Genomic DNA, 15,657 nt, shown 5'->3' with positions numbered 1-15,657 from the left:
TCCTGCCATAACTACCTTGGTGTAAGTATCAAGATACCAGTATGAAGTTACTGAATGCAAATTTGCTTTTCATAAACTGGTGTGAGCTGGCTCCAGCACACCACTGGGGTTCTCTCCAAATCTAAATTATGTGGCTCGAGACTACATGAATATGGATATATCCCCAAACTTCAACAATACCTCAACTTTCTGATTTATTGATTCCCTTAATGGTACCTTTCCCTTTGAACTCTTTAAATGAATACTAAATATAATCAAAGTATTTTAGACTCATTTATACAATAATTTTGCTGCATGTATAGCTCTGCTCTTTAAATTTAATTGGGAGTTAATTTTTTTAAGGTAGAATCTAGAGTATGCCTATATATTCATGAATTTAGAAATATGCTTGAGAACTCCAGGCCATGGGGTCCAAGTCATTTTAATAACACTAAAAAAAGGCAAATTCAATTTATTTGCTTTCACTTGTTAATTGAGACATAATTACCACACAATAAATTGCACATGCTTGAGATATATAATTTAGTAAGTTTTACATATATGTGCAGAACATGAAACCATCACTTTAAATCAAGCTGATGAACATATCTATCACCCCCAAAACTTTCTACATACCCTTTGTAAGTGTTCCCTCTCCCTCTCGCCATACCCCATCTTCATGCAGACACTGATGGTATTTCTGTCACTGCAGATAACTTTGCATTTTCTAGACTTTCATGAGTGAAATTCTACTATTGGAACACTATTATATCTGGCTTCTTAAGCTTGGCATAATTATTTTCATTATCATCATCATCATTATTATTGTTATTGTTATTTTTGAGAGAGAGACTGAGTGCAAGCTAGGGAGGGGAGGGGCACAAAGAGAGGGAGGGAAAAGTAGACTCCCTGCTGAACAGGTAGCCTGAGTGCGCTAGATCCCAGGACTCTGTGTTTTATATTTAATTTGGATTTACCATGGACAGCATATAGTTACTGTTTAATCTGACGTTGTCTGCCTTTTAATTGGGATGTTTAGACTCATCATTATACTTGATTATTACATATTTGGATTTAAATTTATCATCTTGCTGTCTGTCTTCTATTCATCCTGTCTGTTCCTTGCCACCACTTCCCCCACCCCCGGCTTTTTTCCTTATCCTGCCTTCTTTTGAATTAATTATGTTTTATGATACACTTTATGATTTTTCTTTGTTGGCTTATTAGCAATAACTCTTTATATTATCAGTTTAGTTTCTGTAGTGTTAATAGTATCCATTTTGAACTTATCACTACTTACCTTTAAGGGATATTATACTACTTCTTGTAAAGTGTAAGAAGCTTACAAAAGTATTTTCCCTTTTCTGCTCTTCCAGAATTTGTGCTATTTTTCTGCTATATATTTTTCTTCTACATATGTTATAAACTACACAATATGTCATCATTAATTTTTGAATTAATAATTCTCTTTTAGGGCGCCTGGGTGGCTCAGTTGGTTAAGCATCTGCCTTCGGCTCAGGTCATGATCCCAGAGTCCTGGGAGTCCTGGGTCTAGTCCGGCGTTGGTCTCCCTGCTCAGTGGGGAGTCTGCTTCTCCCTCTGCCCCTCCCCCTGCTTGTGCTCGCTTTCTGTCTCAAAAAAAAAAAATCTTAAAAAAAAAATTATCTTTTCAAGAGATTTAAATAATAAGACAAAGAACCTTCATATTTATTCATGTAGTTATCATCCCTGGTGCTCTTCATTCCTTTGCCTAAGAATGCATATTCATCTGGTATCATTTTCCTTCTGCTTAAAGAACTTCCTTTAACATTTCCTATTGTGTAGGTCTGCTCCTGGTGACTTTTTTCAGTTTTCATGTCTGACAAAGCCTTATTTTACTATTATTATTATTATTTTGCAATTTAATGAATCACTATTACTTTTGAAAGGTATTTTGGCTGGGCGAAGAATTCTAATAGTCTTTTTCATTCAGTACTATAAAGATGTTATTCCAAAGTCTCCTAGCTTGCATTGTTTCTGGAAAAAAAAAAAAGTGCTGACATCCTTATCTTTGTTCTTTGCTCCCCTCTATACAATGTATCTTTTTTCTCTGGCTGCTTCTACGAGTTTTCTTTATCACTAGTCTTAAGCAATGTGACAGCAACGTGCCCTGGTGTGTTTTCTATGTTCCCTGTGCTTGTGGCTCTTGGATCTGTGAGTTTAAAGTTTTCACCAGATTTGGGGGCAATGACCATTATTTCTTCCTCTGCCTTTGAGGGTTCCAGTTACATATATATTTGGGCCCTTGAAGCTATCCCACAGTTCACTGATGATTTGTTTTGTTTTGTTTGTTTTTGTTGTTTTTTTGTTATTTTTCACTCTAGGTTTCATCATGGGTAATTTCGATTACTAGGTCTTCACGGTGACTAATCTTCTCCTGCGATGTTTTATCTGCTATCAGTATCCTGCCCAGGGTATTTTCCGTCTCAGATATTGTTTGAGTGTTTTTTATGTCTTCTTTGTCCACACTTACCATGCTTAATCTTACTTCTACCTTATTGACCATATGGAATACAGTTAAAAGTGCTCAATATCTTTGTCTACTAAACTATCTTCTGCGTCATTTCAGGGTTACTTTTGATTTGTTTTTCTTCTCATTATGAGTTGTATTTTCCTTTGTCTTTGCATGCCTGGTAAATTCCAATAGTATGCCAGACATTGCAAATTTGTCCTGCTGAGTATTAGATATATTCGTATTCCTTTAAATATTAAGTGTTGTTCTGGGGTACGGTTAAATTACTTGGAAATAGTGCTTTCATTTCAATTTTTGCTTTTAATCTTTGTCAGGCAGAATCAGAGAAGCATTAGTTAAGGCCTAGTTTTTCTTGACTATTGAGGCAAGATGATTTCTATTATTCGGATGCCTTGTGAAATATGTAGTTTTCTCTTCCGGGTATGAGGAACAGGCACTGTTCCTGGTCCTATGCCTTTGCATCCCCTCTACATCTTCTCTGTGGTCCTTTTCCTGGTGTCAGACTGTTTCCTCATACGTTTATACTCAGCAGTACCCAACTACATAGTTGAGGATGGCCCTCCGCACAGCTCTGCTGTTTTCTCTCTGTAGAGCGCTACTCCCTTTTTCCAGTACTCTGTCCTGTTAACTCCAGACATCTTTGGTTTCCTAATTTCCCAAGTCCATCTACCAAACTCCAAAAATGCACAGTTCTGTTTAGGGTCCTCTCTCTGTGCCACGGCCTGGGCCCTTTCTCCAGGCAGTAATCTGGACAACCACAAGGCTCCCCTTGGTCATTGCTCTTGTGTTAGCAATCACCGTTGCCTGATATCCAATGCCCAGAAAGCCATTGTTTCACATATTTTTCTGTTTTTTTGTAGCTGTATCAAGCAAGAGGATAGAGTCAATCCCTGTTACTCCATGTTGGCTGGAAACGGAAGTTTGCTAATTCAATTTCCTTTGGGGTTTATATCTGCTGGAGAGATGTAAGACTGAAGACTTTTTTTAAACATTTGGATTCATATATTACAACACTCTAAAATCAATTTATTCCTGTGACTAGGTTATTAGTAATGAATCTCATACAGAATCAAACATAAGAGAAGAAAATAATCTTCATGAAATCTTTCTTTATGTAAGCTATTAGTAATGTCAAGGACATGAGTGTGTTTCTTCATTCTGGAAAAATTGGGAATCTTTTTTTGTTTTTCACTATTCTAGAGTACTCTTAGAGTAACTATTAAAATATAATCTAAAAGTAGTTTTACAACTCCATTTGCAAATTTAATAACATTAGAAAAGACCCTGACTCAAACTAAGTTGAAATGACCTAGCATGGAAGTGTTAAACTACCTCTGAGAACAACATAAAGTGATTTGAAATGCAGCCCAAATGATCCTTTTGTAATATCACAAACCTAAATTATTCAGAACTTTCCTGAATTTTCTTTTATCTGTTAGTATGTCAACAAATTCATTATATCAACAAACCCTTTTGACTAAATGGGGAGATGAATGTGACAAGGTTTGAGCACTAGATAATTTACATATGCAGAATATTGGCTAATTATGAAAGGGAAAATGAAACAGAGAATTTAATACATTTCTTCGGGATTTTGCTTCTATTTATCCAAAATATAGACCCTATCCTAGAATTGTTTTATGTTTTAACATATTGAATAAACTCAGGATTTTTAGTAACAAATAATCATAGTCAATAATCATGTATGATTTGAATTTTTTTCTCCTTGAATAGCAACATTTATTTAATTAGTTGATTTGCTATTATCAATACTTAAGATCATCTGGCAGAGTAAAAACAAAAACTATAGCAATTAAAGATAATCAAATAAAAATATTTTTGTATCATTCAAATAACCAAGAATATATTTACATATTTCTTATAAAAATTATTTTACATAAAAAGCTCCAAATACTTTCAGTGCATCTGTAAAGGCATTCTTAGTTTTATGAATATTCACAAGATTAAAGTTATTTGAAGATTTCTTTTAAGTTTTTAATTCCAGTTATTTAACACAGTGTTGTATTAGTTTCAGCTGTACAATACAGTAATCCACCACTCCATACATCACCTATTTGACCCACCCCCCATGCCCCTCCCCACTGGTAGCAATTTATTCTCTATAGTTAAGAGTCTGTTTCTTAATTTGTCTCTCTCTTTCTATCTATCTCTTTTTTTTTCCCTTTGCTTTTTGTTTTGTTTTTTTAAATTCTACATATGAGTGAAATCACATGGTATTTGTCTTTCTCTGACTTACTTTGCTTAGCATTATACTCTCTAGCTCCATCCATGTCATTGCAAATGGCAAGATTTCTTTCTTTCTTTTTTTTTTTTTTTGATTTGTCAGAGAGAGAGAGAGAGAGAGCGTGCATGAGTAGGGAGAGCAGCAGGCAGAGGGGAAAGCAGTCTCCCCGCTGAGCACAGAGCCCGGATGTTGTGGGCTTAATCCTGGGAACCTGGAGCAGAAAGCAGCTGCTTAACTGAGCTACCCAGGTGCCTCTTCATTCTTTTTTAGGGCTGTGGTGTATATATATATACCACAAAAATAAGGAACAATTCACGAATTTGGGTGTCATCCTTGTGCAGGGGCCAAGGATCTCGTTTTTGTATCTTTCCAATTCTAGTATATGTGCTGCTGAAGTGAGCACAAGTATTGGAAGATTTCTGATACTTGTCTTTAAATAATACAATTTCCATTATTAAGCAAGTTTAGTATTTTAAAATATTTATTCTTCCATGTATAACATATATCTATGTTGCCATAGCTACATGTTCATTCATAGCTGATTATCTTCATTGTTCAGAAAAGCCATTCTGATCTTTAAAATTTATGTACAAATTGAGATCCATTATCTTTTGAAACTGAAAGTATTCTTATTGTTTCCTATATCTGCTATTTTACTTTTCATTTTTAAGCATAATCTGAATTAGGCATCTTTTTAAGTAGTTGCTAACTTTTAAGTAGATATTTATGTAATATTTGTATTTATAAAATTTCAAAGCTATAATACATGTTACACAATATAAAAGAAACGACACGAGCCCTTAAATCCAAATTTAGAAATATAGAATGAGTAAAACACCATGTATTTCTCTCTTTTTAATGTATTGTAGCATAGGATAAATTAATCTTATACTATTTTTTCTTGAAAACTAACAAATTTTAGCTTTAAAGCACATGCAATTTTGTTTCTAAACAGAAGATGGCAGTATCAAATTCTAGATTCACTTCACAATTTTTTTTCTATTTTTTTCCTTAAACTTTTTTTTTTTTTTTTAAAGTTCGTAATGCAATGCTTGGCTTAACCTCAGAAACACAATTAGCTTTAATTCAGGAAATACAGTTTTACTGGCATTAATTCCTGAAAAAAAATGTTTGCAATATCTAGAACAAAACACTTTTTTCAGAATTAATATCTGACAGTAGTTGAAAAGCCAACTGATCAAATTTTAGAGGCATTAACATCAAAACAAATGAAATCAAACTCTTAATCCAATCGATTACACTAATAGCCCTGGAACACTCCACTTTAAAACTCGGATAATCTGGGGGCGCCTGAGCGGCTCAGTTGTTTAAGCGAGGGACTCTTGATTTCGATTGGGGTCATGATCTCAGGGTCATGGGATTGAGCCCGAGTTGGGCTCCCCAGGTGTGGAGCCTGTTTAAGATTCTCTCCCTGCCTCTCCCTCTGTCCCTCCTGTGCTCCTCCCTCTCTTAAAACAAAAACACAAACAAACAAAAAATCCCCTAGGCTAATCTCTTCTGACATCAGCAGAGATTAGTAGGGCCGGTGAGCGCAAAGCCTGAATCAAAGTACATCAGAAGAAGGTAGCCACTGGGAAGCCCAAGGCCTAATGGTCACAGAGATTCTAAAGATAAAATAAAAACTACAAAATAAAACAATAAAATGTGCCAAACTGTTCTTTTCTTTCCCTCAAGAACTGTAGTCTAGGGTAGAACATATGGGGCAATGGCTGAGGAGAAGGAAGAAAGATGGAAAAAAAAAAATAGGTTCATGCTCACAGAAGAGAGATATTCCAGTCTGGTATAGGAAGAACAGATTTATTTATTGTGGAATTATGCCGTAAACACAAATTCTCTGGTAGAAGAGTTTAGTCAGCAACTTTCTCCTGATGACTCCCTTATCTTATTCTGGTCCATCCCAGAGCTGCCAAGTCGGGCCAGAGGTAAAGTTGCCAACTTCAAGTGCTCATCTGTTTATGTGTTCTATTTTGTCCTGCTTTCAGCAATGCCAGTGATATATCATTCTGTTGTGCCAAGTGATTTTCTTAGAGCAACATTTTGGAAATTTAGCCTAAAATATTCTCTTGATCTATCATTATCCCATTTCTCTTGTTTACACCTTTTTTTTTAAAGAAAAACGTACTTTTCCTCTGTTTTCTTTGTCAATCAAAAGTGAATTATGTATCACTTAGCAAAATATTAATGATTTAGCTTTTTCCATGTTTCCTCATTCTTTTCAACTTCTTATTATGCTTGAGAAAATAGATTTTGAACATAACTGTTTTAATCCCATTTAACATATGCTTTTTTCTGTTTCAGAATATCCCTCATGTGTAACTTAGAAGAGACCCCCACTATGGTTTCTGCATTCACTATTGTCACTTCTCTACTGAATTTGTATAAATGGCTTGTTCAGTTATTTCCACTATACCATAAACAGTGTGCATTTGCTCTACTGATTTAGTAACATCAAGAGTAAGATTTAATTGCCTTTATCTATTTCCCCAGGATTTAAAAACAAAGGCCTTAAGTAAATCCCTCTCCATTCCTGTTGGGCAGAACTCCAGAGTGTTATTACCTTTGGGTGTCATGATGTTTTAAAAGACAAACACTTGAATAAACCAAGACAAAACTCAATGGTGTCTGGAGTTCAGTGAGGGTAGGACTGACATCACTGAAATAGCTGCTGGGGTCCTCTTCACCGTCTGGATTCCACCGAGAGAATAAGAAGGGGGACAAAAATAGTAAACTCAAGTATTCACAGGTGACAAATAATACATCTATGAAGGAAGATGAATTTTTCTTGAAAACTATGTAGTGCTGTCTTTCCTATTTCTACTTTCCAGAGGTGTGGTATGTTAGGATTAGTTTCAGTTGCAAAAAAGCCAGAAAAATGAAAAATAACAATCGCTTAAATAAATAAAAGTAATTTCTCTCTTGTGGAGAAATGCAGAGACAGTCAGGTGCTGGGATGGCAACTCTGTTCCAGAAGGTTTTCAAAGACCAAAGCTACATCTTACTACTCTGCAAGCCTCAGTGTATGTCCTGTGTCCTCAGGATCCAAAATGGCAGTAAGAGCTTTCCCCATCGTCTCTGTATTTCAGGAAGTAGAATGAAGTATTATTGGGAAAAGAAAGGAAGGAAAATCTGTGCAGCAGCTGTCTTTAAAGGAAGGTTCCAGTAGCTGTCATATGACACTTACGCTAACATTTACTTGGCCAGAACATGGTCTCGTATCCACGAGAAAATGTGCCTTTCTCCATTCTACCTGGATGTTATCCCTGAATATTTCTCAACACGGAGATCTATGTAACCAATACCAAAAAGTCAGTGTAGACACAAACCTGGTCCTTTAACTTTGAGTAGAAGTACAAATGCTGTGTTAATTGTCTCTCTCATTTTTGGTTGTGACTATCAAATCCAAATGAATTTGATTGAAACTAAAATAAAAGAAAATGCATTATACTCTGTTGTTATGGTAACTAGAATGGTTGAAATGCACTCATTATTTTCACAGCATAAATGATACAGTTCTAACCATGTATTTTAAAACAAATTGCTGCAGTATTTGCCTAATAGCTAGAGTACAAAGGAATATTTGTTTCTTAGTTGGCAAAAATCACAGTTTTGACTAATTTGACACATTTTTAACAGTTCTGTAATGTATTTGATTTAATTAAATTGTCATCTTGTTTTCACAATGAGTAATAGGAATAAAATTGAAAGGTCTAAACAGAAGAAAATTAAATTTGAATTTATTGGATGAACACTTAAAATTTTCATTTGCGATTTACTAAGAGAATGAATAAGTAATTTTACTGGATATGAACCATCTCAAAGAGAACATGGCCAATTGCAGTGTCACTAGGGATTTAAAGTAACCTACAGATTATGTTCTTCGAGTCCACAAAATGTTACAGCCCCATATTTGGAAAGTCAACCTTTTGCTTATGACATGTGAGTGTACGAGATGTGCCTATGGATAGGTGCATATAAAGCTGTAAAAGATAGGGCAAGTTTTAAACTTCTGACCACAGTGGAAACTTTCAAATATCAAGTTTTTGACAAATGCACCATGGTTATATAAAATGTTAATATCAGAGTGAGAGATATACAGGAACTCTCTGTACTTGATAGACTTTGGCAAATCTCATATTATTTCAAAATAAAACATGTTTTTAAAATGTTCAGTCTTAAAATACATTAGAAATGTTCATTCAAAGTTTTATCGGTCTTATGGCTAATATATTAATAATATTATATATAGAAAGACAGAGAGTGAAAAAGTTAGTTTGAATATGACTGTTGTTTTAAGTCATTCACATTCAGCTTTATCTACTTTACCTCAAGTTGATCCGTTTCACCTCCCAGCCCAGACACACGGTTAGGTTACAGTGGATATTTAAAGCAAACAGCAGAAGCATTGAGATACCAAGGATTCACTATGTATCAGGAAATGCTAAAATTCCACCTATGCCAGGCTGCCTTAGAGAAAGCATAACCTGCATTCATGAGCAGTGGTCTACAGCTTTGAAAGGCAAGTGTGAAAGAAGTATTGACCCTGGTGATTCATCAAAATGGTGAAAAAAAAAAAATCAAAACCCTTATTCAGCTTTCCTCATAATGCAAGTTTCTTTCCTATCTTCTTTTTCACAATTAAAGCTATCACCATTTTTCCAGGTGCCCAAGAGAAAAAATTAAATTAACATAGAAATGTATGATTTTTGTTGCTGAAATACAGGTCTGTATTTATATTCAAGCCCTTCTCTCCATCAAACCTTCCAATTCAGCTCTTGATCTGAACTGCCTAGTGCCTGCTCCCCCATAGTCTCTACCTTTTATAATTACAGAATTCATTCCGTGAAACACCATCAGCTTTTTCTAGTGCACGTCAATATCTCGGAGCTGCCCTGATGTGCTCTCCCCCCAACATAGTCAAAGATTTTGAGGCTTAATACTTAGCTCCAGTATTCGTTCTATTCAGTTCAATAAATGAAAAGCATATTTTACTACAGGCTGTGGATTAAACATTTTTATTCACAAAGAATTAAGGCCAAATGCCTGCACTTGTGAAAACAGTGGGGGAATTGACCATCCAGCATTGTACTCGTTCCTACTGTCCAAATTTAGTCTATTTTAGGAAAAATGGACTCTGAGCTCTCTAGATCTGTTCTGCACACCTCTTCTCTCTTCACTTAAAATACCCACCCTTTCCCCATTTCTTTCTTTCCAGTTATCCATAAAGATCTATTTGAAGGATCTTCATTGCAATTTTTTTTCTAAACCATACAGCAACAAATGATCTCCCCATTTGCTTTTAAAGAATTCTTAGTTACACGAGTTCAAGGACGTGAAACATTAAAAAAATGAAGAGATTTTATTATATAACAATTTCAATTTCTACAAATCAAAGCTTGCAGAAACAAAGTTTAATAATAGTAAATTTTGGAATTGTTTAGACATGGAGAAAGCCTTCTGGTCCATTCTTAGCAGATTCTATTTAATACTAATATAATCCTCATCTGTATTCTTTATCCTCTACTAGTTTGTAAGTTTCTTGAGAAAGCAAGGATGTCCTTTAATTTTCTTTTTTCGTACTACTTTCTGTTATACTCCACACAGCCATATGATGAATTTTATTTGTTGAATATATCATAATCTACTTACCAAACCCAATAATAAATTAAAGGTAGGCAACATGCTGACAGATAATTCTCCATAGGTCTCTTACCTTTCTGCCTATCTTGGAAGCAGATACATTCACTGCCTTTGTTTCGGAATATATTTCCAGGGATATTGGTACGGGGAATGGCCTTAGACTATGTTGATAAGGTCTTTCTCCAGAACAAGGGTAGGTTTTATGACAGCTCTGGAAAATAGTTATAGTGTTTTATTCTAGGGCAAAAGCAGACATGTATATTCTCCATTTAAAATATTTGGGGTGTCTTAATATAAAGGTTTTGCCCCTGTATGCAAACTCCTGCACGCACAGGCAACATCGTGTTGTCCTGTGGGGATTGGGGTGTATGGTCTGGGCCCTGCTGTTACTATGAATAAGGAATTCTTTTTGGGCTCTGACTGAGGAATCTTGAGTCTTCTGCAGCATTTATGAACTGTGGCAGGCTAACTTATCGGTTCCAAGTAGGGTAAAATCTCAGACCCTTCATAGTTCTTAACTCTGTTTTAAAAAATTTAGAAAATTGGAATTAGGAGAACTGAGGTACACATCATGGTCCTCTTCTTCAGCATAGGAAAAACCAAGAAGGACAAATACATCGAGTATTGACAATTCTTATCCACAGTTGGTAAGAGTGCAATTTGATATCACCACTTTGAAAAACCAGCAATATCTACTAAATCTGAATATATGCATACCTTATAATCAACACTTCCATCCCAAAATAAGGGCCCCTGAAGATGCTCACTTCCTCTCCATTAGACATACCACTCATATTACCTTATGTGGCAAAAGGGAATTATAGATATGATTAAGGGTAAAGACCTTGAGACAGGAAGCATATCTTGGATTATCCAGGTGGGCCTAATGTAATTGCACAAGTCCTTAATAATGTAGAGTCTTTCCTGGCTGCAGCGAGAGTGACATGTACCTATATGGAATCACGATCAGAGTGACGCAGCATTGTTAGCTTTGAGGATAGCGGAGGAGGCCATAAGCCAAGGGCTGTAGTTACACTCAGAATATGCGAGAGGCAAGAAAACAGATTCTCCTCTAGAGCCTCCAGAAAGGAATCCAGCTGACCAACCCCTTAATTTTTGCTCTGTGAAATCTGCACTGGACTCCTAACCCACAGAACTATAACAGCAAATTTGTGTTAACTGAATTAACTTATTACATCAGCAATAAAACTAAGGTAATACCCTAAAGAAATGTGTATATATATATGAACAGTGTATGTGCATGATTACACTTATATAACAAAAAAAATAGAAATGGTAAAAGGAATCTATGCTCTTCAAGTCAGGAAAGTGGGTGCCCTCGGGGGTGAGCACACCTGGTGAGGGTCATGATAATTGTCTCTTGATCTGAGTGCTGGTCTCATGGGTATGTTAGGTCTGTGAAAATGTATCAAGTGACACACTTATGATATGTTCACTTTATCTACATGTATATTATGCTTCATGTAAAACGTTTAAACTGCAGCTGTACACAGAATCACAAGGCTGAACGACTTGCATTCACTAGGTGAATTTGAACAAGTCACTTCACCTTTTTATCATTTTGAGCCTCAGGTCTCCTAATTATAAAAGGAATGATGATAATAAAAATAATACTGTGCTGGATTGGATGGTGTCTCCCCAAATTCATGTCTCCACAGAACCTCAGAATATGACCTTATTTGGAAATAGGGTTTTTGTGATGAAATCAAGTTATGATGAAGTCATGCTGTATTCAAGTGGGCACTAAATCCAATAACTCGCATCTTCACCAAAGAAAGGACAGGAGATTGGTTGCAAAGATGTGGACACATGCAGAGGAAAAATGACCATGTGGAGACAGAAGCAGTAACTGGAGTGAGGCGTCCACAAGCTGAGGGATGGCAAGGGTTGCTGGCAACCACCAGAAGGTAGGAGAGCACAAGAAAGAATTCTTCCCCAGAGCTTTCAAAGGGAGCAGAGCCTTGTGGACACCTCAATCAGACTTCTGCCCTCTGGAACCGTGAGACAATAAATTTCTGTTGCTTCAAGCCACCCAGTTTGTGTACTTTGTTATGACAGCCCTAATAAATTAATCTAACTACCCTTCCCACAGGTTTTTGAGATAGGTTGGCAACATAATTTATATGACAGTGTTTGAAAAGTACTGGACATTGTTTCCTCTTAACATTCTTATGGGAATCAGTCTCGAGGTAAGATATATGCCTCCAAGCTACACATTTAAATAATAGATTAATTCTCTTGAGTGGGGCAAAAAAAGGAATGAAGCAGATGGGCAGAGAAATACATTTAAAAAAATAAGTTGACTGGAAGTTTTTTGTATTCCTTTAGCTTTCAGGTTTTTTTTTTTTTTTTTAAATCTTCACATATAAAAAGAATGCACATTAAGGCAGGTTTTGTGCCTAAGATGGCCGGATATATAATAATGTTTTTCTTTACCTAGATTTTTTTTTTTAAAGATTTTATTTATTTATTTTGACAGAGATAGAGACAGCCAGCGAGAGAGGGAACACAAGCAGGGGGAGTGGGAGAGGAAGAAGCAGGCTCATAGCGGAGGAGCCTGATGTGGGGCTCGATCCCAGAACGCCGGGATCACGCCCTGAGCCGAAGGCAGACGCTTAACCGCTGTGCCACCCAGGCGCCCCTCTTCACCTAGATTTTAAACCTACCGAGAATAAGGCAAAAGAGAAGAAAGCCGAGAGTAAAAAAAAAATATATATTACTTGTATTAGTATTGACGCTAAGTTAGAAAACGTAGCTTAATTTCAGAAACAGAAAGGCCGACTAACTGAATCAAAGAATTGGTAAATTGACTCTCTCATTCCTCAGCAGCACTGAACTGAAACCCTCCTCACAGGGCCTGTACAGGTAAGATTTAGGACAGGGCCCTAGGGTGTGCTGGGCTTATCTATAGAAAAATTCCTTTAGAAATGTATGACACAATACATGGGTCTCTGTGGGGTCTAGTGATTTATTGATAAAGTTTAGAGCAGAGAAGAGGTATATGATTTTTTTCTTATTGTATATTTAGTACAGGTGAAGATTCTTCATAGTATCAGACGTCGTTTTTCCTGTTCAGATCCAGGAACTATGTCTCTATGTTTATTGTCAAAGGCATGGTTCCCAGTAAATTTTCTCTCTCCCGCTTTGAGAAAAAGGTAATAACGTATTATTCACAAGGCCTTGGCTCTTCAGAATCCATTTGTGTTGAAATGATATGGGTCGTCTTGCCTCTGCAGTTGCCTAATAGTATTTATTTAATGCTGCTTACAGCCTCATCCACCATGTTGCCTGTGAATACTGGCTTCTGAAGACTCTCAAGAGTTATTACTATGCTTTGTTAATGACGACCACACATACAAGTCGTACAGTATGTAGGAAAACGTGAACAACTCTTTCTCCCCTCATGTTAATTTTCCTGTCAGTGATAAACATATAATAAAAAAAAACCTAAAAAATAAATAAGTTTACTCTTGGGAATTTAATATTGTAAGCCTAGAAGAGCTCATTGTCCATGTCTCTCTTGAACTCCACATCATATAATCACTGCCTTCCTAGAATGTGATCTCTTTCAATGTCGACCTCACCTTGCCTCTCACACATCACCACCAAGGAGGAGGACAAGGGAGGAGCTGGGAACAGAGAGATTATAGCAGTCACATTTGCACAAAAATATCTATTTCCATCTCCAGCTCCGTTTAAGATGAACTTCCTGAGAATATGACCTTGGGCTTTACGCCATTGAGAAGCAAGAGAGGACATTCATCAGAAAGATCCACAGGCAATGTAGAGCAATTGTCTTGAAAGCCCTCAGAGCAGATAGGTGCCGCTCTCCCTGAAGGTTTGCCTGATGGGTTGTCTGGGGCCTGCAGAGTAAGTGGCACAAGGGCTATGGGGCGGAGGATGCCTTCCAGCACTTCCGCCTCTTGTGTGCTGTGGACCAGAGGTGGTACCCTGAGGGAAACACGGATAGGTGACACTGCACGCAAGAACACAGACATAGGGCTCAAAGTCTTAGGGTAAGTGAGCGTCTGTAGGTAGCCCAGAGCCCTAAACTCGTCCTGTGTCTAACATGAGTGGGTCACCCTGAAAGACACACATCAACACCATTCTGACTGAATCTTTCGTACTAAAGAAACACTTTTCTAGCCAGTAGGAAGTGATTCATGGACCTGTTCTGACCACAGGGCCCCAGAAAGAATCTATAGATGCGAGCTCCAGGGTTCTTCAGGACATCTGGTTGACCAGGGCTAGAGAGTCAGAGAGTGAAACCTCAAGAGGGAGAAGGGACTAGCCCATGGAAATCCTGTTCTATGCTGGGGGTGCCCCTTCTGGAAAGCTCCGGTGACCCGGTAGATTCTAGTACTGAAGGGAGAGGGACTTGGAGAATTTTGAGGAAGGCACTCCAAAGTACGGGCAGCGTCAGTGCGATGAAGAAATAAGAGGAAAGCAGCTTTTCCCCAAGTGGTAACAGAAGAAGTTGAGCCAAGCCTAATAGTGTATCCTTTCTATTTTTACCCATTGTTGAAATGATCTCATCTTCCCTGGGGCAGAGTGAAGGTTGGGGGAAGAATTGAGGAGAATTTAGGGAAAATCTGTCTTTATGTAAGCCCAAGAAACGTGAGGAAACTGTTTGACCCTCCAGTAGAAATAGCTGCCTTTTTAATCCTTGCTCTTTTCTGATCATCTTATAAATAATGCCTAAGAAACCAGCTTACTTAAATTGTAATCTTTAATTCTCTTACTCAGGTTTGAAGGTACGAGTACCTCAGTTGTGCATGGTCACCTTCTATGTCAACAGAGAGTGTGGTTCACATGAAAGGTAGCTACTTAAAACCCACCTGGACAAGGCTAAATCCTCCTTCTTCCCTGCTTCGAGTAACTTCGGTCCGATGACTGATTTCAGCCATAAACGTCCGCTGACTTGTGAGAGGAGGGTAGCCTTCAAACTGAAGTTTGGAGCATGGTCATACATTCTTGATGCCCAGCCTCTCCCTCCCTGTTTGGGATCTGTGCCACAGAACCCATAACTAGGGATTTGCACAGGGTTCTGTTACTTTCTAGGGAACAAATCATGGACCATGAAAGTGAAATTCCTGATACTATTTAAATATATAAATATGCACAGCAGCTCAGTGTGCTTTCCACAGGATTACCAACATGTTGTTAAACCACGATGCTGCCGGAAGGACCGGATATTTCAAAGCAGGAAACATTAGTGCTCAGAAAAGAGGAGCAGGTTATG

At 37.2% G+C, this 15,657-nt stretch overlaps 1 non-coding gene across 1 annotated transcript; it reads right to left on the bottom strand.

The window, feature by feature from the left end:
- Positions 1-5,032: 5,032 nt before the first annotated feature.
- Positions 5,033-5,139, bottom strand: LOC113263325 (U6 spliceosomal RNA). Its single transcript, XR_003319135.1, has one exon. It is a non-coding gene; the product is annotated as a U6 spliceosomal RNA (small nuclear RNA).
- Positions 5,140-15,657: the final 10,518 nt, after the last annotated feature.

Source organism: Ursus arctos, unplaced genomic scaffold (assembly GCF_023065955.2).
Source record: "Ursus arctos isolate Adak ecotype North America unplaced genomic scaffold, UrsArc2.0 scaffold_9, whole genome shotgun sequence".
Taxonomy (NCBI): Eukaryota; Metazoa; Chordata; class Mammalia; order Carnivora; family Ursidae; genus Ursus; species Ursus arctos.
The sequence above is the reverse complement of the archived record's forward strand: the minus strand, read 5'-3'. Positions and strand labels throughout refer to the sequence as shown.